The sequence below is a fragment of the Nuphar pumila genome, chromosome 8 (genome assembly GCF_984573655.1).
Source record: "Nuphar pumila chromosome 8, dmNupPumi1.hap1.1, whole genome shotgun sequence".
Lineage (NCBI taxonomy): Eukaryota > Viridiplantae > Streptophyta > Magnoliopsida > Nymphaeales > Nymphaeaceae > Nuphar > Nuphar pumila.
This window is the reverse complement of record NC_143256.1, coordinates 118,894,102-118,919,992: the sequence shown is the minus strand read 5'-3', so window position 1 is coordinate 118,919,992 and position 25,891 is coordinate 118,894,102. Positions and strand designations below refer to the sequence as shown.

Below are 25,891 nucleotides of genomic sequence, written 5' to 3'. Positions count from 1 at the left end.
TTGTACTCCCCCTCGTGCTGGAGGAATCAACATAAAGCATCAAGAATTGGTAAAGAAAGTGAAACCAACAAACAGAACTCGCTTTGATAGATAAATCTGCAATCTTCTCTGCACTAGAATATAACAGAGTGAAACAGCTCTTAAGTCAACTAAGCAATCCTACTCCCAAAATAACAGTCAATGTCAATGTGGTTAGTCCTATCATGGAACTAGTTAAAGCATGCTTAATTGCTGGCCCAGCACCGAGGTGAAGGTAGGCACTAGATGGGAGCTATGGAATCAATTAACAAGAAAGAATTAATCTTTTATACAGTATTAGCAAATTATAATTTATAAATTATCATTCATTAACTTTGGTTTCCATAGTTTCTAAGCTATGTCACAGGGACTCGGTCAACTGGGTGCCGCACCCGCATCGACACGACGCGACACGGGTGCACGTGCGGGTGCGGCACCTGGTTCGGTCAACCTGACCCTGGGTGCGTTGACCGCACCCAGGGTCATTTATGTCCAACTTTTGGACTTTATATATATATATATTATTTATTTATTTATTTTGCCGCACCCCCACACCCAAGTTTTTTGAAAGTGCTGCACCCCCGCACCCACACCCATGTGACAGTTGCTAAGATTTTTTTTTCAAAGTGACGAAAAGTCATCACCTAGACACCGATGCCTAGTGCTTTAACTACATATTCAGTTAAAGACTTTAAATTTCCATATCATTCAAAAGTGTGCAAAGCCATACAATATCCACAGTTTTATGAGCCATAGCTCTATAGTCAACCCCTATAGTGGATTTGACCTCTATAGAGGACTAAGTCAACACAAAAATCAGCAGAACGTTTGTCAACCAAAGATCCACCTAAGTTTGAATCTATGTAAGTGCCACTGCAAGTTATATAGATAAAAATAATATGGCATGATCCACAATCACCAGAGTATATCACATCACACAGAAAAACAGCTACTGAGTGACGACCAACAAAATGACTTCATACGCAATACTTGTCTGAAGATCACCAAGCACTATGTTGTCTACAGATGGGGCGGATAGGCATACCACATAGAGTTTTCTCATAACACTATTATTAAGTTATATACATCTAAGAAACTGAGAAAAAAGGGTAGTGAAAGAGTTATTAGAGGGAAAATATGAATCACTATTAGCCTCTAGGTTAATAAATAGAGAAACATTACCTCATTTAGATGACACAACATAAAATGGATAAGACTCGAAGACGATGATAATGATGATGATAAAAGGTAGGGAGTTAACTAGGTTTCAATATGTTAAAAAGACTCCCTAATTTTAGGCAGTACTTACGTAGCACAGGATGCTTCACCTTCACGTAAAACTAGCATGGAGTCACCTTTTAAGAAAAATGAGTCTGCCCCCCCCCCCACCCCCCGCCCCGTCCTTTCAAAAAATTGGGAAGCTATTCTTAAAAGAGGGGGCAGTTGATTTTGGAGTGGCTTTGATCAAGGACACTCCTTTGTTAGCATTAGTGACAACAGCATGGGGCATGTGGAAATGGAGTCATTTCCACAACATGCAAGTGCCCCCTAGGCTAACTCCAACTAAAAGTCAAATATTGATAAATCCCAACAAGCCATATTCAGTATTCAAGTACAATTGTATCTTTGCACCTTAGATCCAACTGATATAGGTTGATTTCAACCCACCTAGATTCAACGTAATCCAGGGGACACATTGAAGGTAACACATAAAAGTCCAATCCAAAAACATCTTGACCCCCAACCACAACAAATTTGCACACAACACTGAACTACAGAAAGCCTTAACCAGGCCCAAACTGAGCATACCTTTAAACCTGCCACAACAACATGATGTTAACTTGAATTCACTCAGCTTTAGCAAACATCAACTCAAATCCCCGTGTTTAGATCAAAATTGACACTTTATGCTCATCTTAGAAGACTTAGATGTAATGATATCTCCAAGAACCAAAAACAATGCCTACTAGGGCAAGATCACAACACAACCCACAAAGGTGGTACTCTTAAGAGTCACAATAGCGCACAAGCACAATACAAAATAAATATTTTATTGATCATAAAATGTATAAAACATGCATATGTGAATAGGGACCAAAAGTCCCATATATATACATGATTGAGAGGGAAGAGAGACCAATTAGCAGTTGGGGGCTCCCAATGGCTAGCTTGTAATATCGTGTTTTTTCCATGATTTATAACTTTGAAATTTTTGGCTAAGTATTTAATGTATATCATAAAAATCGTGAAAAATTATCCTTATATATGGGTGACGTCAGCTGGGTCTGGGAGTGGCCCTGAGCCCACTGACAAGACCAAAATGACACAATTAAAGTTTGTGAAATTTTTTGTTTTTAAACTTTAAATTCGAGCAAAAATTGAATAAAATTCAGGTTAAATTCAGGCAAAAACCAGGTAAGTATACTGTTACATGCATCTCGTAATTCTGAGAATGTTGGTACTTTATTTTTCTGAATTTGGGTTATGGTTGACCCGAAAATCGTGTTTTTTGAAAAAAGACCCATCTCTATTTTTACCTTTTTCTGAATTGGATAGGACTAAATCTGATCCGTTTGATCCAAGTTGATATGGATCTGGACCCAGCCCATGACCCACATTAACTAGGATCTGGTCCAAATTGGATCCATATGAATTTTGGATATAGATTTGATCTTGGATCCGGATCCGAAATCCAAATATGGCCAATTTAAAACTTTAAAATCAATTTAAAAGTTAATTTTGGTTGCTAGAGTCCTACCTAGAGTAGAACTCTACTCTAGGGAGACTTCCAGAGGGGGGCGACACCCTCTGGAACATTCCATATATATATATATATATATATATATCATATTTAATAATAAAAAGGAGTATTCAGAGAAGTTGGTAGAACTCTACTCTCTATTAGAGAGAGTGATCTAGAGGGGACGTCACCCTCTAGATAAGGAGTTAGTTAAAGTAGATAAAATAAATAAAAAAAAATAAAGGATAAAAGTATATAAAAGAGGGTAACCTCTAGAAGAGATAGAATTCCACCTTTGGTAGAACTCTATCCTCTAAATGAGAGAGTCCTCTAGAGGAGACGTCACCCTCTAGAGAGATCTCTTAAATAAAATTAAAACAAATAAAGATAAAAGATGATAAGATACGAAAAAAAATTCTAGAGACATAAAAATGAGGTTGGACTCTCCCTCTCTCTAGAATAGTATTCTAGAGAGAGAGGGGGAGTTAGAAAGAGAAAGAGCCCAGCTCATGGGAGAGAGATAAAAGAGAGAAGGGAAAGAAAGAAAGGAAATGAAGAAAAGAGAAGAAAAAGAAGAGGAAGGAGAGGAGGAAGAGATCCTTCTCATTGATCGTCCGCTTGTTTTTTCTTTTCCGATCTTTCTACACATCTAAACTAAGGTACGGGTTTCTCTCTAGATTCGTACGGGAAGAAAGACTTTAAAATCAGATTGATGTAAAATTTTGGATAAAAAATAGAATCTGATTTCAAAAACATGAATACAAAGATCCCTTGATTCACGATTTCATAAATTTTTGACATGTTATAAGCATGCCATCGATCTTTCATGATAAGCATGTGTTCAACATCAAGTTATTACTGGATTTACAAATACATGCTGTCAATTTCTACATATAGACTTTTCTTTGCTGAATATATATATATATATATATATATATATATATATATTGGCCCTGCTGATTTTGGGCATATGATGATTTTTGGTTTCATATTCAAAAGAATATCAATATTGTGGTTTAGGAATCAGTTTTGGACCTGCACAGGACTTGCCGATTAAATTTTAATGGCAATATAATCAGATCTGCCCTGTATGCATTATGGACAGACTGATCAGACCTGTCGATCTGCTCATAAGTGATGTTTGGGATTGATCAGGCCGGCACTGTTGGCTGTGAGTGCAGGCTGATGAGACCTGCTGTAATATGTTTATGGTGTTACTGAATCTGGCTGCATGTTACCCTGATAATTGTTAAAATATCTTATTTTGTATTTGATGATTGTCATCAAATTTTACCAAGTATTTTTGAGGACTGTCATTAAATCTGTGTCCTGCTATAGTGCTCATCAGATTCGAACTTGTGACAAATTTGAACTTGTACCTGTTGACAGTGCCGATTGTCTAAAAGTCATTTTTGTTGACTGTTATCAGTTATATATATGCCATTTTTATTGATTGTCTGCCGATTTATCAAAATCTATTTGGCCGACTGTTAGGAAACCATATTATATGATGTGGTTAACTGTTTTTCAGGTTTGATGACCTGTTATTTGTGAACTGTCATCAAATCTGACCTTGCAACTAGTTGTGAGTTGTGATTAGACTTGGTTTCAAGCCCTTATGGGGGCTGAGATCAATCTTGATTATAACGTCACCTTGTGGACTGTTATACATATAATTTCAAGCTGTAATGTAGGCTGAAAATAAAACAGAACTTTATGATATGATTTGTTGTTGTGATAAGACTAGTTTCAGGACAGCCTGGTAACTGTTTTCAAACCTGAAACTATGTTGTTATGTTGTTCACCATCAAATCTGAATATATGCGGTTACGTTGACTGTTATCAGAATTGTATATTCATGTTCTATTGGCCATCGATAAATCTGATTTTTTTGTTGAAAGTGTGGACTGTTTTTTGGCTGCATATAGATATGTGTTTAGTGGTGGTTCAGGGCAGCACATTGTTGCGCATTTGTGCAGCAATAGTATGTTGTCAATATGTGTTTAGTGGTTGTTCAGGGCAGCACATTGTTGTGCATTTGTGCGGCAATAGTATGTTGTCAACAGCATGCTGTTGTACACGAATTTGCAGCAGCAACATGCTGCTGCTCACATTAGTGCAGCCACAACATGTCGTTAAGCATGGTTATGCAGTAGAATAAAAATCAGACTTACCACTCTTTGCAAGTGTACAATCAGACCAGATTTGTGCACTATTTGTGCACATGCAATCTGATTGGATTTGACACTAATTGCACGTGTAATCAGTGTTGTTATGTTCAAACCTGCATTCATGTAGACTGCAGGGTAATATACATGTTTTGGATTTGATCATGCATGTTTATGCATTCAATTACTATGTTGCAAATATCATACGTATGGAAATTCTGAAGTTATTTTGATGTTTGCATAAATATGATCATGTGCATGTTTAGATGTTATGCATGAAATGGATCATGTTAATATGTATTGCAAGCATTTGTTCACATGCGTATGCAATTGGCTTTATGTGCATTGTAGACATGTTTTGAAACAACTGTATTGAATGTTCATTGGAATTTTGCAAAAAGATGCATAAATCAATTCGAGATGCTTTTGTGGTCAGATGTGAACCACTGCGAGTCGTGTGGGCAAGAGCATGTGTTGCTCCAATGTTGATTTTAATTTATACATTGCAAAATTTATTTATGAAAATTATTGGTTTTCCAAAATTAATTGCACTGTTAAATTATGCGGGCAAGGACCCGAAATTGGTTTTGCATGTTGATTTTCAAAATGATTATTGTGTAAAGAACCTGAAATTGTTTAAAAAGGTAAAAGAAACCGAACTGTGTAATTAATATTTTCGTTGATGTCTCTTCCATAGTGTGAGAATGTGAGAAGGCGATTTTGATAAAATCGTGAGGATACTAAAACTCTGTATGTGATTGTGCCCCTGAACCTGGTATGGTGGTTCACCTCCTGACCACGGTTTTAGGGAGATTAAGTCATTTTGCCTGGGGGTGGTGTTGTAGACACAACGGTAGTTATTGGTAAACCAAGAAAGTGGCGTCAGTGAATGCTGATTTTTCTGATGTCCCGGCATTAGATGTTGATTTCTAATGTTCCGATGGATTATGTTGATTCCTAATATTGATCGAGAAACAAGTCTGGAACCTAGTAATAAAATACAAATTGTGTATTAAGCTACAACTGAGAACCTAACTTGAACTTCGGGAATCTTGTGCCCGTTTTGAGTATCTGTAGGTTTAAGAGAAAACTAAAATTATGTGCATTTAATAGGGACATGCATACAAAAGCAACTCTGTTAAATAACTTAATAAGTTATTCATACAAGGGAATTGAATCATGCAACTTTACTGTTTTGCATTAGTTCATGCATTCATACTTATTTTATTTCGTATGATAATTGTTATTGCATATACTTGTTTAAATGCTTGAATGATAAGTTGGTCATGGAAATTGTTGTTGTGATATTCTTCTAAAATTATGCATAAATTTAGTTTATGCTATTTCATTTTTGTTTGAATTTTTAGAGAAATTCGTACAAATGACTTTGGTTCTTACCAGTTTTCAAAAACTGTTTTACTGGTCCGGGTGCTCAATAATGGGATGACTTGCTAGCTTGCGTGACATGTTCTGGGTTCTTGACAGAGTGGTTCCTTATGATAGATAATTTTATTATTTCAGCTTATATGATATTCATTTATTGATTAATAAAGTTGAATAATCTTCTTTGATTCAATGCATTATGTCTGTCGTGGTTTGGTATATATTAAATTTGTGAGACCCCAGATCCTTGGGTTTGTTTCCGCAATTATTTAAAAAAAAATCTACTATTTTTATGAGGATTAGTTGGGGTCGTTACATAGCTGGTCAAAATAATCAGTATACCCACGGTAAAATAAATAAAATACAAAAAAAATCCTAAATACAATCTAATAATAAAAATAAATACATATATATACACTAAATACAAAAGACACACACATATATGTGTGTGTGTACATAAGCAACATCTCTTAACATTCCTCCTCAAACTTTGTAATGTTCGATAGTGGTATTTTACAAGTTTACTATGCAGCTATGCTTCACGATAGTGGTATTTGGTATTGTGTATTTGTTGATTAATTTTATGTTGGATACATCTTTGCTATTAGTCTTAATAATATTTGAGCAGGTTTTGTAATATAACATGTTTACTATGCTTGACGATAGCAATATCTTATGCCTTGTGCATTTGTTGTTGATTATTTTTATTTTGGATACATGTATGTTATTAGTTTTAGCACTTTATTTTAAGAATTTAGATTACTTTTTAATTTTTTGGTATTTTTTTATAATTGTTTGCTTTGCTTATTCAATTGTTTTTAATATTTAAGCAGGTTTTGTAATGTTCGACATGTTTTTTTTAGCATTTGATTATTGTTGATTGATTTTATGTTGCATACATGTTTGTAACTAATTTTAGCAGTTCATTTGCATTTTTTTTTAATTAAGGTACCACCTAGTCCGCCTAGTCTCCTTTTTAGGGTTCCACCTACTAGGCACCGCCTAACGCTTTTGACTACATAGGTTGGAGGTGCCAAAACCTTTCATTTTATTAATGAAATAAACCTTAAAAAGATGTATTATGGCATTTTCCTTCCTCTCAAAATCTGTATCCCATGAAGCACAAAATGACAAGCAATCAGGCAAATCCACTTTAAGTAGGACAATAAATCTAACCTCTCAAATAAGAACTAGCTTGCGCATCAAATTTTTCTCCCAGAATCTTGCTTCGACCCAAAAGCATTACAAGCATTGACATATGAAGTGTTTGCATTGACCTTATAAGTTTCAGCAGCTCATTTTATGCAACAAAAAATGTTTTGCATCGCTGCACCACAATCCACAGCCAAAGTTGGATCATATGGTGCGGTAATGACTACTACTGTTCTGTTTCATCTAGTTCATATTGATCCTTGTAAAACATAGCACCACACCCTCTTATACCACATAGTTGACACACTATTCAAGTTCCACTAAAATTGGCATAGGTGTTATTGTTCACATACCCAGAATTAAATTGACTAGCATTATTAAAATTACACCCCAGATTTAGATTGTGCCCTGACCAGCATCATTATACATTCCTTGATTTCTACCATGAAATCTTTCTCTGCATTAACCCCTTCCTCCTCTGAATGTCATATTGTTGTTATTTGTAATCAACACTTCACTAGAATTGCTTTTGACCTCTTGAAAAAAGAGCCCCATGATGCAATAGAAGAAGTCAAAGCTTTGCAAGTGTTGGCTACTCTGGCCTTAGAGACTTATAGAGAAGTTCTTATATACATCACCTAATCCACGTAGAGCACACTATATTATGTTACACTCAGTGACTGAATGCACAATCATCTCCAACTGATCATAAATATTCTTAAGCCAAATAATCTGATACCAACTTATTTTCTTTCTTCCAGTCAAATAAAGCTTGTATTAAGTGAATAACTAAGTCTATTCAAGATTGACTTACAAAATGGCCTGTTTTGCCAACCAAAATTAAAGAATGAGGGATAATCTGATTATATTTGTAAAAAAAATCTAGTTTTAATCAAAGTTGTAAGTATCGTATCGTTACCTGTTTCGGTCAAGCCCAAATTAAGGCTGTATCATATCGTATCATAAAATATCATAAATTTGTAATAAAAAAATTTCAAAAGTCCAGAAAAATAAAAAAATAGCAAAAATTCTAAAAAAATCATATCATATGGAACAATGATGAATTATGATGAATTGCACAAAATACAACCATAAAATCACATATGAAGCATTTATGTCTCTATGAGCTGCATAAGACATCATTAAACATCAACTAATATAGAATCATAGATAATATTGCATGCACAAGAACAATGCAAAATATTAAATATCTTGCAATTAAGAACATGCCACAAGACTCATACTTTCATATTACATAAACAAAAATATTATGGCAATAGTTGCACTCAATTTTCAATCGGTTTTAACTCATGACTTGAGTGCCTCATTGCCAGGACGGATCATTTGATGTCATCTTTGTTGGAGTGTGGAGCTTGATTTCTACCTTAGTATAAATCTCTAATTTCTGCGAATCCAAATTTGTGGTAAGTTGTACGGGGCAGCGTTCTCCGAGGTAAATTTTTTTAGGCTAGCTTTGTAATTTTACTCATAATAAATATTTTTTTACCTTAACCCACTTTCTTGAGTAGAAAAATGGTGAAAATGCACTTTACTTTAGCAAATCGCAAAATCCTTCTCCCTTGTGCACGGATCGACCCCCAAATCACTTTCACAAGACCTAGGGTGCGTGGATGTTAAAGTATGTAATGTGTATATATATACATATATTCTCAAATATAAAGAATATATAATGCCCAAGAGGGGCATTTTGATCATTTCATTGCATGTGACTAGGTCGGTTCATTAGGGACTAATTAGTTAGTTTTATTTTTATTTTTCTTAAATATGTAATTTAGTTAGTCTTGAGGGGGTCTATGGGAAATAACCATAGTCATTGGGATATAGCTGTTGGGAGCTCCCAACAACTCTATGGGAGCTCTCAAGGCTCCTTGATCTTTGTGCTTTTGTGTATAAATAGGAACACATTGTCCTATTCAAGGTAAGCTTTTTGTGAATCATTTTATCAATGAAATCCTATATTTTTATGTGTTGCAAGCCCTAGTTGGCTTTATGTGTTGTCCCTAGTGGACATGTGATTGTGCACATTATATTGTGCTATGCACTTTGTTGGCTTGTATTTATCTTCCGCTTATTTCATTATATGGTATCAGAGTCATAGTGTTTTTTATCCTGTGGAGAGTGATCATAAAGTGTTTGTGTTCGTGAAGAAGCATTCAAAAGTGTTAGTGTCTATGGTGCTTGCAAGCGGACATATTCTTCCACTCTTTTCTCTCTTTTTCATTCAAAATGGAGCATGATCACAAAATCGATCTCTCATTCAAACTCAATGGGACCAACTACATGATGTGGCCGTGTGGGCCTCAATGATAGAGAACAACTTCAAGGGAAAGAAGTTTTGGAAATATATGATAGGAACAATTACCAAGCCTCAACTCAAACTCACCAAACTTGAAGGAGGTCAAGAAAAGGCTCTTGAAAAAGATGCTCGGTCTAAAGCTATTGAAGATTGAGAGAGTAATCATGCTAAGATTCTTGAATTGTTCATGAATAAAGTTGAAATGAAAATTTGTGCTAATATTGCTAAGTTTAGAAAAGAAAATGAAGTTTGTTGTTCATGAAAGGCATATACACTCAAAAAGATCTTGCAAGACAATATTATTTACAAGAGAAAACTAAAACCAAGGGGACATGAATGCCCGTGATTTTTTTAGTGCATTACCCCCTCTTTGGGATGAAATGACATTATCAGATCCTAAATGAGTGGCCACCGAGGACGTAGAATTTAGGCGGGGACAAATGAAAAAAGAGCATTTTTATCAATTTTTGTATGGATTACGCTAGGAGTTTGAACAAGGTCTTATCTCCTTCATAGGACATCTTCACTTTGTTTGCAAGATGCAGTTGCCGAAGTGTGCCAAGAAAAAACTCGTATTGGCACGGCTAAAAGAAGAAAAAAAATGTTTTTTGTATCTAGGCCCGAGAACAATGTATGGAAGAGCATATAAACCTCTACAATTTGAAAGGGAAAATGGTTGTTGGAACAACAATTAAGAATTATCAAAAAGGCTTATTTGCCATTTTTGTAATGAGTCAAGTCATATTAGACCACTATGTCCAAAGATTAGAAACAAAGTAGCTTCCATAGAAGAATCTACACCAAAGAAGGAGAAAAAAGGCAAAAGTGGAGGTGAACTAAAAGGCACTCTTTGCCAACTAACTATGGCACTTCAACAAATGCTCAAATCTTCATCCTCAACATCGGGTGTCGCGATTGCGTCTTCTTCTTATCCCGGTGAGTGTTCATGGATTCTTGACTCAAAAGCTTTGCTTCATATGACCACACATGAGAATGTCTTATCTGATATCTGTACTAACTCAAATTTACCTTGTGTTTCTACTACCGATGGAACATCTTTAAAAATTAAAAGTATTGGAAATCTAGATTCTAAAAATTCTCAAAACTTTTTTTGTTCCACAAATTAGATTTGTCCCTAAGCTAAATTTGAATCTCTTTTTTGTATCTCAAATTTTTTACCATAGATATGAAATATCTTTTTCATCTAAAGGTTGTCTTATGCAGGATCTACAGTCCGAGAAACAAATTGGGCAAGGCCATAGGAGGGGAGAACTTTATTTTATGGATTCATCTCTTCCTTCAAAATTATTGTGTAACTATGTCCAATATAACGATATTGGAACTTGGCATAAAAGACTTTGACATCCAACCTATTCTAAGATGTACCGTTTTCTTTTTAAGAAAAAATTTTGTAATGAAAAAGATACGTGCAAAGATTGCATACTTAGCAAAATGAAATCTATTCCTTTTCAAAATAGAACCTTCATTTCTAAAAGACTCATTGAGTTAGTACATTCGGATGTTTGAGGTCCTTCTCCGGTTATATCAAAGGAAGGTTTTTCATATTATGTTACATTTATTGATGATTTTACTGTATATGTATGGGTTTACTTTTTCAATGTCAAATCGAATGTATTTTCTTTCATTAAAGAATTTCACATGATAGTCAAAAACCAATTTCAAAGTAACATTTTCATACTTAGATCTGATTTGGGTGAAAGATATTTATCAAATGAGTTCCAAAATTATTTAAAACAAAATGGCATTTGCGAAGTTGTCCTAACTTCAATATATTTGATTTGAATGTCACTATCATCCTTACAAAATATTTCTCATTGTGAAAAATTATTTAAAATTACACCTGACTTCAAAAGATTGCGGATTTTTTGTTGTAAATATTTTGTGCTTCTACACAAAAGAGATAAATTATCTCCAAAAGCCATCGAATGTGTTTTCATTGGATATAGGAAAAAACAAAAGGATATAGATGTTTTGATTTAAAAAATAACAAATTTTATGTTTCTAAAGATGTGACTTTCCTAGAAAATGAGAATGGTTTTGATAAAACCAATAGAAAATAGGAAGTAGACTATTTTTTTATTTGATCTCTCTCAAAGAAATGTTGATTATAATTGTGACAAGTCCTTGAATAATGAAAATGTTAATAATAATCATTCTAGCAATGAGAATATAGAACCTTGTGATAGTCATACCAAAGATATAGATATAGTAGATGAAAAATCTACTAAAGATTTACGTGTATATACCCGGCGTGAGGAAAGCAACCCTCAAGATGCATTGGAAAAGTATTCTTCTCCCAAAAAGTGATCTTAGATAGTAATTTAGAGATTAATGATAACTCCCATATAGAAGAATTCGGTCTTAGAAGATCTGATCGTATTTCTATTTCACCCAATAGGTTTGTGTCTCATGACTCCTTGTCCCCAAACTATAGAGCATGCTTAATAGCATTACATTCTTATCATGAACCATCTAATTATAATGAAGCTAAAAACCTCTCTTATTGGATTGAGGCTAGGAATATAGAATTAGACGCCCTTATGAAAGCCAAGACATGAGAAATAACCATTTTACCTCTAGGGAAGAAAACCATAGGTTGTAGATGGATGTTCAAGGTTAGAAACAAGAATGATGGAAGTCTAGAGAAATATAAAAGTAGGTTAGTAGCCAAATGTTATTTCCAAGAATACGAGATTGACTATGAAGAAACATTTGCACATATAGCTAGGATGACTAGTGTTAGAACATTCATAGCCATTGCTTCCATACAAAAATGGTCTATCTATCAACTTAATGACTTTCTCAATTGATGCAGAGCAGGTTGTACGGCCAGGGAGCCCGACCCACCACAAGGAATCGACGATCGGATCCAGCAGCAGGATCCAATCACAGGTGAGGTGACCCGATGCAGGGACGTAATGTGCACCTACTCCAGAAGAGGGAAGAATCGGCTCGCCACCGATCCGGTTCCAAATTGAAGTTGTCTCGGGTCCGAATCCGGACCTGAGACCCGGATCCAGTGGTCATCTTTAAAAGCCCTATCTAGGGTTGCATGAAGGCACTTTTGGAAGAATAACAACAGCCTTTTCTTTTCAGCATTGTTCCCTTTCCCAGTCGTTTTTTTCATTTTCTTATTATTGTTCAGTGTTTGTCTTTTTTCATTTATATTCAGCAGCACATTGTTCATTGACATTGAGATTGAAATAAAAATCAAGCCTCACCGTCGTGATGGGCATTGTTATTCCATTATGTTCAGCGCACGACCGTGTGGGCCGTGCCTTTCAAATCCACCATCAAGGATACGTGAGGGCTGAAGACTGTGTCAAGGTGGTCATGCCTTCACCGCCATCAGCAAGAACACGTGAAGGTTGCATCAAAGCCCAGCGTGTTCTCCTTCGTCAGTGACATGGTTCAAGAGGCGAGGAGCGATCCAGCGAGTGGAAAAGAACGGGAAGAAACAGGTAACGAAGATCTGATGCTGCAAATGATGACAAAAATGCAAGAAAGCATGTTGTTTGTCAGCCGGGACGTGGCCAGCATGTCAAAACATCTAAATGGAATCGAAGGACGAGTCATCGCCCTTGAGTCGCCAGTGGAGCAACGCGCGACCTCAATGCAAAGAATGGGAGCGGAGTTGGATGTCGTAGCAGGTGATGGTGTGAATGACGTACTCACGGAAGTAGTCCAGCTGACGCCCCCTTAGCCCGACTGTGTCATCTCGTAACCGACACTCCCCCCCCCCCACCCACCCAGGTTCGACAACAGCGGCGTCGCACACGGCTGGTACCCTCCAACTGAACCAGGAGAATATGGCAGGACAATCCCACGTCGCGGGTGCATTACTGCCCTGGCCACGAGTCACAGGGGTTGTGCCGCAAACAGGACCGGGCCTACAGGACCCCAGCGTCACACTAGGTCTGTGGTTTCGACTCATGGGGGCTGCGTCGCAGGTTGGGCCAAGCCTGCAGGGCCCCAGCGTCACGCTGGGTCCAGCCGCAGGCTTGGGCTCGTGGTAGCGATACGCGGGGACTGCGCCGCAGACCGGGCCGAGTCTGCAGGACCCCAGCATCACGCTGGGTCCTACCCCAAGCCTGGGTTTGTCAACCCGACCCGGTAAGGACCCTCTCTGCCCTCCTGATCCCGCGCAAGGAGGCCCCGTGGCAACATATCCGCGAGCGGGAGCAGGTGGGCCCCTTTGGATTGGACCGAACCCGAGGGGGTCTGGAACAGGATTCCCCTCAACAGGGCCTAGGTCCGGTTCTCGGGGACCATCCGTTGGGTCCCAAGGAGTGGGTCCGGGCCTCGAACCCCCTTACCCAACCTACCCAGTTGGATCCGGTTCGCGGACCGCCCCGAACCAAATCCAACCTATCACTTTTGAACCCCAAAGTGGATCCAACGCCGACCCATACCCATATCGGACCCGAACGGAGCTCCAGTTTGAATTTAAACTGGGTCAAAACCAGACCCATAACCATATGAATCATGGATCGAGTTCAAACCAAGTCTTCTATCCCCACAACTTGATCCCTGATCCAGCCTATCCAAATCTGGGTCCGAAGAGTACCCTAAGACTAGACCCGATCCATATCCAATCGGGTGAATCATCCCATTACTATACCCAACAAATCCAATACCCGCACCAGACCCGATCCAGTAACCCAACTCAGATCCAGAACCCAGTACCATACTCGACTCACTACCCCTACCCTGACCCAAACCATAACCCACCCTTCCAATATCTGGATCCTACCCACCTAGAACCCGAGACCCGACGTCGGCCACCTCTAGCAGGACCCCTTTTCATATCGGTGCCACAACGCCAACCACCAATGGCTCCCGCCCACGGGCCAGTCAAACCGAGGCAACATCAATAGAAACGGGCGCGACCCGATCGCAGACCACATGTCGTTGGAGTTCGTCACCACCAGCATCGTGGTGAGCAGTACCGAGAAAAGGGTGATGAAGCAATGATGGATGATGATGCATTCTGAAACGAGTATCCTGCAGGAATAGTGGCAACCCGTCAGCAGAGAGCGCCAGAGCATTCCTCCACCTACGGGGTGAAGCTGAACCTTCCGGAGTTCACGAGACGGTTCGATGCGGAGCAATTCTTCGACTGGTCTTATGTCGTACAGTTTTTCTTCGACTACCACACTGTCGCTGAGCATCGTCGCGTCTCTCTAGCGTCCACTCGGCTGAGAGGCCTAGCATAGACATGGTGGGTTGAGCTGCAGAGGTCGAGAGAGCGGCAGGGACTAGAGCGCGTACAGTCGTGGGAGGAAATGCAGAGGTTGATGCAGTTAAAGTTCGAGCCTACAAGAAGTACCTGACCCTGCGTCAAGGAACCCGAACTGTGGCGGAGTACACTGTTGAGTTCCATCATCTTTCTCTATGAGTGCAGATCGAGGAGACCGGCCGCCAGCAGGTCACGAGGTACATTTCTGGTCTTCGTCCTGCTATCTCTGATGATTTCAGTTGTGTCACAGTTGAGACATTAGATCAGGCAAGCAGCTACGTCATGAACGTTATGAAAAAGTTGAAAAGGAGGCAGGAAATTAGGACCTCCCGTAGTGAACAGTCCAGTCGGCCTAAGTCGAGTTTCCCAACAAGGAGAGCAAGCTCTCCTAGGAAGGAGGACTCAAAACCCACCCTAAGAGCAGACCCTAGCAAACTTGATCAGTCCGGACCCGCATACAATACCAAGTCCAAAGCCAAACCTAGTGAGTCAACCATTCGTTGTTTTAGGTGTCAGGAGTTAAGACATGTCGCGTCTAAGTGTCCCACTGTGAGCAAGAACACTCATCTCGTCGAGGGTATTGTGGAGTCAGCATCCGAGAGTGGGATTGAGAGTGAGAGTGAGTAATTGGTTGGGGACGAGGATGAGAGGGAAGTCGTAGAGTTCGACGACAACATAGAAAATTTATTGTCCATCCGTCATGTTTTGACCGCACCCCGTGAGTCGGCCCCTACAAAATGGTTGTGGAACAGCATTTTTAGAACCTGGTGCAACTGTGAGGGTCATGCATGTGATGTTATTATCGACACTGGTGCATGTGAGAATATGGTGTCCGAGAGTGTTATATCTACCTTGAACCTGAAAACCGAGAAATTGTCTCAACCATACAAGATGGCGTGGTTCAAGAAAGGAAACGAGGTTCCCATCACCCAACGTTGTTTAGTTCGGTTCTCCATGAGGGAGCATTACCACGACGAGGTGTGGTGTGATGTAGGCCCCCATGAGTGCGTGTCACATTCTTTTGGGTCGTCCCTGGCAGTTTGATCGCAAAACAATTCATGATGAGCGCAAAAACACATACTCTTTTCTTTCTAAGGGTCATAAAATAGTCCTACCTATCAAGGAGACCAGTTTTCCCACTGTGGATAAGCCTGAGCTAGTCCCCAGGCTCGCGGGCCTCTCATACCGGTCTTTCTTGAGCCATTGTCAGGAAGATGGTTATTGTTATGCCCTGGTGGCTAAGTCGTTGATGAGTACGTCTTTGTCTGTTCCCGCGGACGTTGCCCCTCTTATCGAAGAGTTTTGCGACATTATGCCAGATAACCTGCCTAATGGGTTGCCTTCGATGAGGGTGGTCCAGCACACCATTGATTTTGTGCTGGGATCGAGTCTCCCTAACCTCCCCGCATATCGCATGAACCCATCTGAGCATGCTGAGTTGTTGAGGCAGGTTCAGGAGTTACTGCAAAAGGGCTTTATTCGTGAGAGTGTGAGCCCTTGCGTAGTACCCGCCCTGCTCACTCCTAAGAAAGATGGGTCCATGCGCATGTGTGTTGATAGTCGTGCGATCAATCGCATCACGGTCAAATATTGTTTTCACATCCCTCGCTTGGACAATATGTTTGATATGTTTTCTGGTGCCTCCATTTTCTCCAAAATAGATTTAAAAAGCGGGTATCACCATATTCGTATCCGGGAGGGGGATGAGTGGAAGACGGCATTCAAGACACGTGATGGGTTGTATGAATGGTTAGTCATGCCATTTGGGTTATCTAATGCCCCAAGTACTTTCATGAATATGATGACCCAAGTATTGCGTCCCTGTATAGAAAACTTTGTCGTTGTGTATTTTGATGATATCTTAATTTATAGCTCGTCTTTGTCTGACCATTTGAGTCACCTGCTTCAGGTCCTAGAGATCTTAAGGAACGAATAGTTGTACGTCAATGCCAAAAAGTATGAATTTATGACGTCCAGTGTCGTGTTCTTAGGTTTTATTATGTCTTTCGATGGAGTTAAGGCAGATCCTGCGAAAGTCCGTGCGACCGTAGATTGGCCTACCCCAAAGACTATCGGAGAGATCCGTAGTTTCCACGGGTTAGCCACTTTCTACCGTCGTTGTGTGCAAAATTTCAGTACCCTCATGGCCCCTATCACAGAATGCCTAAAGGGTACTAGTTTCCATTGGACGTTTGCTGCAGGAAAAGCTTTTACGATCATCAAAGAAAAAATGACTAGTGCCCCTATCTTAACCCTTCCTGATTTCAGTGCAGTATTTGAGGTTGAGTGTGACGCCTCTAAAGTGAGAATTGGCGCCGTCTTGAGTCAAAACCGTCGAACTGTTGCTTTCTTTAGTGAGAAGTTGACTCAAGCCAAGTGTCAGTATTCCACTTATGACGTTAAGTTTTATGCCGTTGTACAAGCCCTTCGTTATTGGAGACATTATCTCATTTATAAGGAGTTTGTCTTGTACACGAATCATGAGGCATTGAAGTACCTGAATAGTCAAAAGAAGCTAAGTGTTCGTCATGCCAAGTGGGTCAGCTTCTTGCAAGAGTACACCTTCACGATTCGCCATCAATCTGGTACCCTTAACAAGGTGGCTGACGCTCTTAGTAGGAAGAACAGCCTTCTGATGACTATGTCAGTGCAGGTCATTGGGTTCGAGCAGTGCAAGGAGTTATACCCGACGGACCCTGATTTCCAGCAAGCCTGGGAAGGGTGCCTCTCCTCAGATCGCACCATCGACCATCGTTTTAGTATTCATAATGGTTACCTCTTTCGTGGGAACAAGTTATGTGTGCCTGATTTCTCTCTTAGGCTTCAGTTGATTTCCGAATTACATGAGAGAGGATTAGCTGGGCATTTTGGACATGATAAGACATTCGCTCTGTTAGATGAATGATACTTTTGGCCCAAAATGCGCAAAGATGTTGTCAAGTTTGTTGTCAAGTGTCTAAGGGTCATCATCAGAATAGCGGTATGTATACATCGTTACCTATCCCTGAGCGACTGTGGGAGCACGTGTCCATGGATTTTATCGTGGGTCTTCCCAGAACCCCACGTTGTTTTGATTCAATTTTAGTCGTTGTTGACCGATTCTCCAAAATGACTGTTTTTGTCCCGTGTAAGCGAACTACTGACGCCTCATTAGTAGCTTCCTATTACTTCAAGGACGTCGCCCGCTTCCATGGTTTACCCCACGCGATCACCTTCGATCGTGACACGTGTTTTATGAGTCATTTTTGAAAATCGTTATGGGCCTTATTAAAGACCAAGCTTCAGTTCAGTAGTGCATACCACCCCCAAACCGATGGCCAAACCGAAGTTGTGAACCGCACCTTAGGGAACTTGTTACGGAGTCTAGTAGGGGAAAATGTCAAAACCTGAGACCTAGTCTTGCCTCAAGCCGAGTTTGCATATAACAGTTTCATCAACAGGTCCACGGGCAAGTCTCCTTTTCAAGTGGTTTATGGTCGGTCGCCCACTCATGTCGTAGATCTAGCTTTAGTCTCCCCGACCCAGCCCCAGACGCCTTTGATGCCATTGAATACATGCGTAATATACATAGGCAAGTCCGAGCCAACCTCGTTGAGAGTTACGAAGCGTACAAAGCTTTCGTTGACCAAGGTCGTCGCGACATCCAGTTTCAAGTTGGTCAGTTAGTTTGGGTTTACCTACGTCCTGAGTGTTTCCCAGTGGGTACTTATAGTAAACTGAGCCCTAAGAAATATGGCTCATTCAAGGTCCTCCGGCGATTGGGTCTGAATGCCTACCTCCTAGAATTGCCCGAAGATTGCCCGAAGATTGGAACATTTCTCTGATTTTCAATGTGTCTCATCTATATGCTTATTGTGGGAACAACAAGTCGTCAGAGCCGACTTCTTCCCAACCAGAGGAGAATGATGCAGAGCAGGTTGTACCGCGTGACCCTGGCACGGCCAGGGAACCCGACCCATCACAAGGAATGGATGATTGGATCCAGCAGCAGGATCCGATCACAGGTGAGGTGACCCGATGCAGGGATGTAATGTGTGCCTACTCCAGAAGAGGGAAGGCCCGGCTCGCCACCGATCCAGTTCCAAATTGAAGTTGTCTCGGGTCCGGATTCAGACCAGAGACCCGGATCCAGTGGTCATCTTTAAAATCCACGTCTAGGGTTGCATGAAGGCACTTTTGGAAGAATAATAGCAGCCTTTTCTTTTCAGCATTGTTCCATTTCCCAGTCGTTTTTTTCATTTTCTTATTATTATAGAGTGTTTGTCTTTTTTCATTTATATTCAACACATTGTTCATTGACATTGAGATTGAAATAAAAATCAAGCCTCACCGTCGTGGTGGGCATTGTTATTCCATTCTGTTCAGTGCACGACCGTGTGGGTCGTGCCTTTCACAACCACCATCAAGGATATGTGAGGGATGAAGACTGCGTCAAGGTGGTCATGCCTTCACCGCCATCAGCAAGAACACGTGAAGGTTGCATCATCAATGGAGAATTAAACGAGGAAGTTTATATGGACCCTCCACCAATAGTATTGCTAAAGGTTAAATTCTTAGGCTTAAAAAGGCTTTATATAGTCTCAAATAAGCTCCTAAAGCACGGTATGATAGATTTAGTAATATAATGATTCATTTGAGTTTTCATTCATGTTATATTAATACTGCTCTTTTTGTCAAAAGTACAGGTATCAATATTGCTATTCTTCTACTATATGTGGATGACATGATAATAACAGAGAGTGGTGAACAAGGAGCTAATGAAATTAAAAAAAATTGAAAACAAAATTAATATGTTTGATTTAGGAATTTTAAGATATTTTTTAGGTATTGAAGTCCCCTACTCTCCCAGGGGCTATACTCTCTCAGATGAAACTTGTTACTGATGTTTGTGCTAAGTCTAAGATTACATATAACAAGAAAGTGAAGACACCTGAAATTGTCAATGCAAAGCTAAGACTTGAAGATGGAACACTTCTGGAAGATACTCCATATAGACAATTGATTGGTGGATCAATCTCATATTTAACTATCACGAGACCAGACACAACTCATGTTGTTCACTCTGCTAGCCAGCTTCAATATGCTCTAACCACTGTATACATGAGTGTTGTGTTACGAATTGTGAGATATATAAAGAATATTATACACAAAGGGTTTTTTATCTTCATTCTCGTCTTTAGATTTACTTGCTTATGTTGATGCTGATTAAAGAGGAAATCCCAATGATAGGTTCTCAACCACTGGTTTTTGTATTTTTCTAAGAGACTCCTTGATTTCGTTAAGGTGCAAGAAGCAGCAGAAGGTCTCAGTATCTTCTATTGAAGCTGAATATCGAGTCATGGCTACAACAACAATGAAACTTGTATGGGTAAGGAATCTTCTTAGGGATATGGGAATAGACATTTTCAGACCTTAAAAGATGTGTTGCGACAACAAAAGTGTTATATACATTGTCAACAATCACACCTTTCATGAGGACACCATGCATATTGAGATGAACTATCATTACGTACGAGATGAATATCTGAAAGGAGTTATCAAACTATCATATCTTACATCGGAGTATACACCTTGAAGAGGGGGTGTTAAAAGTATATGATGTAATTATATATATATATATATTCTCAAATATAAAGAATATATATATACAACGCCCAATACGGGCATTTTGGTCATTTCACAACATGTAACTAGGTCGGTTCATTAGGGACTAATTAGTTAGTTTTATATTTATTTTTCTTAAATATGTAATTTAGTTAGTCTTGAGGAGCTCTAAGGGAAATAACCATATAGTCATTGGGATAGCTCCCAACGGCTATAAATATAATTGTTGGGAGCTCCCAACGACTCTATAGAAGCTCCCAAGGCTCCTTGATCTTTGTGTTTTTGTGTATAAATAGGGACATTCTGTCCCCATTCAAGGTAAGTGTCTTGTGAAGCATTTTATCAATAAAATCATATATTTTTATTTGTTGCAAGCCCTAATTGGCTTTATGTGTTGTTCCTAGTGGACTTGTGATTGTACACATTGTATTGTGCCTTTGTATGCCCTTAGTTGGCTTGTATTTAGCTTTCACTCATTTCATTACAGTGGATACCTTTCTAATGGCTTTTACACAAATGAGGGAGTCCGCCCTCAAGAGGTCTTTAAGACCCAAAACTGAAAATTTGTGATTTGGTGATTTTTTAAAAGTGTTGACCATGTATCGTATGATACGAGCATGTATCGTACAATACATACGATACGCACTCTCTTATCGATATTCTAAATAGTAATGATATTTATCATATCGTACAATACATACAATATTGGTTTTAATCAAGAAAATTCTAGAAAAATATCGGCATATATAAAATTTCTTGGAAAATCATGAGGGAAAATCTGGTTATATTTTTAAAAATCTGATTTTAATGAAGAAAATCTCTAGAAAATATCGGCATATATAAAATTTCAAGAAATATAGATAAAGATATACAGAAATGTGCAATATAAAGAATATTAGGAAATCTACCTTCATCGCATTAATATCATGATAAACACTTTTCAAGATAAGTGGCATTAAAAAGTATCGCATTTTCTCAATATCATAATGGCTTCTGAAAATATTGCAATACAATCACGACATTTTCAAAATATCAGTGATCAGCCAATGTTCCTTCGATCTGCCAATGTTCCTTTTATAAACCAAGTAAAAAGGCAATATTTATTCTGAAAAAAAAAAGGCAACCATAGAAAAGTCTAGCATCGGGTTTGGTCCGACATGAGGTTTTAGGTGCTTTTCTTGTTGTGATGCATTTGAGAAAACTAATGGATTTAGATAATGTTGCTCTGCTGAAACATTAGTACTGGCACTTTGCCATAGTACACAATAAGATACGTAAAGCCTGTTAGGAATCAAATGGTATAAACCCGAAAACCTGTTAAGAACCACTTCTGTTCAGCATATACTATTAGGCAAAAGATGTCAGGCATTATTTCATGATCTATGTCACATAGGTGCGGGTGCGGGTGCGGGTGCGGATGCGGGTGCAGATACGGGTACGGATGCGGCAATGCGGCACTTTAAAAAAACTTGAGCGCAGGGGTGCAGGAGGATATAAATATATAAATATATAAATATATATATATATATATTTTAACAGTTTTAAGTTAACACTACCTGTATTTGTGTGCATTTATGTATATATATAATATAGATAAAAATGGACTTGATTAGGGTTAACTGAATCAACTTTTGGATAGAAATGGACTTCAGTGTGGTTGACTTCACCTAACACAAAGGAAGCTGTGTCCAAGTGTTGCACCCGCCTGGGTGCGGGTGCGAAGCGGTGCCCTGTTAGAAGAGTCCGTGTGACATAGTTCATGATTGTCAAGTTCATAAGCATTTACTGATGATGCAGTTGACTCGAAGACATAAAGCCGAAATAAGCAGATGAATGATGTGACAAAACCAGGAATCTCAACAAAAGATAACATAATCATTGGCAGAAAAGTCAAAGTTGAAAATGGACTACATTTGAGCTTAATCTAGGGCTCAAATGCTAGGGTTGAGCAGGAAACATTGACAAAATGAGACTTGGCCAATTGTCTTAAGGTTATTGAGTTAACGGGCTCATTTGGCTCCATTGTCAGGGGTATATGTTAAATAGAAGTGATCTCTTCAGCATATTCTTGCATTCTAGGCTGACACATTAAATATATCATGTCAAATGTGAAGAAGCAAAAGCACTTTTATCAAAGTAACCCACATGTTTTCAGCAATTCCCAAACACCACTTGCTTTTGTACATTTGACAGCATGATACCACCAATGGCGTGATTTAAAATTTTAACATACCAATTACCATCAATGTATGCTTAATTTCTAAACAAAAAGAAAAGAAATGGAAGAACTAAATGTGATCACCTCCAAATAATTCTAAATACTTATTAACAGACTGCATATGAAGTTGGACAAATTGAGAAAATCAACCAGTTAATCTTACAAAATATTGCTTAGTTTCAATTTCAAGTACCATTACACAAAATGTTATAGTATGTGTAAAATCTCACCCACCACTAAACAACTAGCAACTGAGACAAGCATCCATCATCTTTTTGTTGCATCCTTCTCATGCACGGTTTCAATCATGTACAATCAAAATTTTAGCATTGCCTAAACTAACTCTGAGTTGAGGACCTTTTAACATAAAAATAGCATGATAAAATCATAAAAGATTTGGTTGATCTAAGATGTCAGCATGTATATTTTTGTTCACTTTGATCATATACACAGGAAATCTAGTGCTTCTCAAAATGACTTCATGTCAATGATCCAAACATGAAAACAATTGGGGGAGAGAAAACTTCAGCTGTCTACAGTGCATGTACATTGTATATTTGTTTACATATGTTTATATTTCGTTATTTGTTTCAAGAAATTAATTGGTAGAATCTCCTCTCTCTTGGCTAGATCTCCTCTCTCTTGTGTATTTAGTTGTAAAGGTATGCATTCTTTGTGCATTTGTTTATTAATAAAATGTTTTTTAAGAGTCTGTGTGCTATCTCTTTGGCCCTTAGTGGCTCTTGTGCTTGTGCCCATAGTGGCTTGTGTTTGTGTCTCTTATGAGGTGTGTGGGTCCCTTTCCCTATTCCATTACATGGTATCAGAGCATTGAGCTCTTGATTCGTGTGACACTTGTGATCAAAGTGCTTGTGTGGACGTGAGCTCATGGATCATGTGATTGTGGTGTTCAAAGAACGTTGTCATCCACCATTCAATTATCTCCTTATTCTCATTCTTCATCATTATGGATGACAACCATGAGTCTATCTCTGTCATTTCCGTGAAGCTCAATGACACCAACTACGTAAGGTAGGCTTCTATTATGAAGCATCACATTTGGGGCAAGGGGCTATGGACATTTGGGGCAAGGGGCTATGGGGACTGGTCGATGGTACCGAAAAGGAACAACAGCTTGTCCTCACCAAAAAATGACAATGGAAAAAAGGGGCACTACAAGGAGATGATATGAACAAAGTCGTTGACTATGAAAAGAAGTGGAGAGAATGGAAGATAGGCCATTCCAAAATCATGTCATAGCTCATAAATAGTGTGGACATCAATAAGTGTGCGAGCATGAAAAATTTGACTATGCCAGCGATGCATGGAAGTACCTTCAACACATGTAATCTCTAAAGGCTATTGCATATGTGTGCAATCTTCAAGACAAAGTAAGGACTATGACCCAAGGAGAGGAGCATATGTGAATACTATAATGCTCTATCCCACCTTTGGGATGAACTAGCCTTTCTTGAGTCTAAGTGGCATTGCCCTATGGACATTGAGCTCCGCGAAGCAAGTAAAGTCGGAGCACTTCTATGATTCTATCAATTCATTAATGGACTTAGGCCCGAGTAGAGGTAGTGTTCCCTTTATTGTAGAAATGCTTGAAGAATTGACTATGGATGAAAATAGACTAAAGAAGCATGCTACCAAAGATGAAGATTTTGTGTTATTCATGTCTAGGCCCGGATCTAACATGCATACTTATAAGCTTCCCCATTTTGGGATGTCCTTCAATCATCATGAGGCCAGGAAGACAATCATGTGTCACTATTGCAACGAACCAAGTCACATCAAATTGTTTTGCCTGAAGAGGAGAAAAGAGGAAAGGAAAGGAGAGTGATTTGTGAGACCTTCATTTGAGAAAAGTGGTGTTGATGAAGGCTCTAAAAGCATTGCATCAATGTCTCTTTCCCAACTAAAGGAAGCCCTACAACCACTTTTCAAAAATCAATCATCTTCACTCTCCAATGTTGTGGTGTCCACATGCATTGATCCTAGTAAGTCTTATTGGATTCTTGATTCGAATGCATCATTCCATATAACTCTAAATGAGTCCATACTATCCAAATGTTATCATAATCCTAATGATTCCTATGTATCCACATCAAATTTTTTTGTATTTTGAATGATTTTTCTAAAAATAACCAAAACTTTTATGTTCCAAATGTTAAAGTAATGTCAAACTTGAATTTAAATCGTCAATCGGTTTCACAAATCTCTGACCATGGATGTAGGATCACATTTTCATCTAATGGTTGCTTGATGCAGAATCTCCAGCCCGAGAAGCCGATTGGGTAAGGCCATAGAAGAGGGGAGATTTTTACTTTATGGACAACCTATACTTACCAAATCAAACTTATTGTAACTATGTTGAAAAAAAAGATATAAAATTGGCATAGGAGATTAGGACATTGAAGTATGTAAATTATATTTGTTTTCATTTCTTGAAAATTATAATAAAAAAGATTTGCTTTGTAAAGATTGTATCCTCTAAGGAATCAATTGAATTAGTACATTTGGATTATCGAGACCAGCGCTAGTAATATTTAAAGAATGAGTTTCATATTATGTTATATTTGTTGATTATTATAGTTAACACACTTGGATAGACTTTCTTAGACTCAAATCCGAAGTATTTATTTGTTTTCAAAAATTTCACAAACTTGTTAAAAATCAAACATCAAATTTTTTTTATCAGACTACGAGGGAGAATCTTTATCTAATGATTTTAAGAACTACCTTAACCATCATGAAAACATCAAAAAATTTGTCCCAATATCCCCACAACAAAACGGCTTAGCCGAAAGAAAACATTGACATATTATTGAAACTACAATAACCTTGTTTATTTCAAAGAATGTTCCTAAAAATTTTTGGGCCGAAGTCGCTCTTATAAGGACCGGGGGTGCATTGGTGTGGATAGAAGTACACTTGTCAATGAGTCAAGTATCCAACCCAACAGGGTGTACCCAAACCCACCGAAATAACTAGTCATCGGATTAGGGTATGGGTTCCATTTTGTTGG

The 25,891-nt window shown here is 38.7% G+C and overlaps 1 protein-coding gene across 2 annotated transcripts in view; it reads right to left on the bottom strand.

The window, feature by feature from the left end:
- The window catches only part of LOC149830398 (protein EMSY-LIKE 3-like), a 45,380-nt gene that overhangs the window by 7,587 nt on the left and 11,902 nt on the right, over positions 1-25,891 (bottom strand). The gene's annotated exons all lie outside the window — the stretch shown is intronic.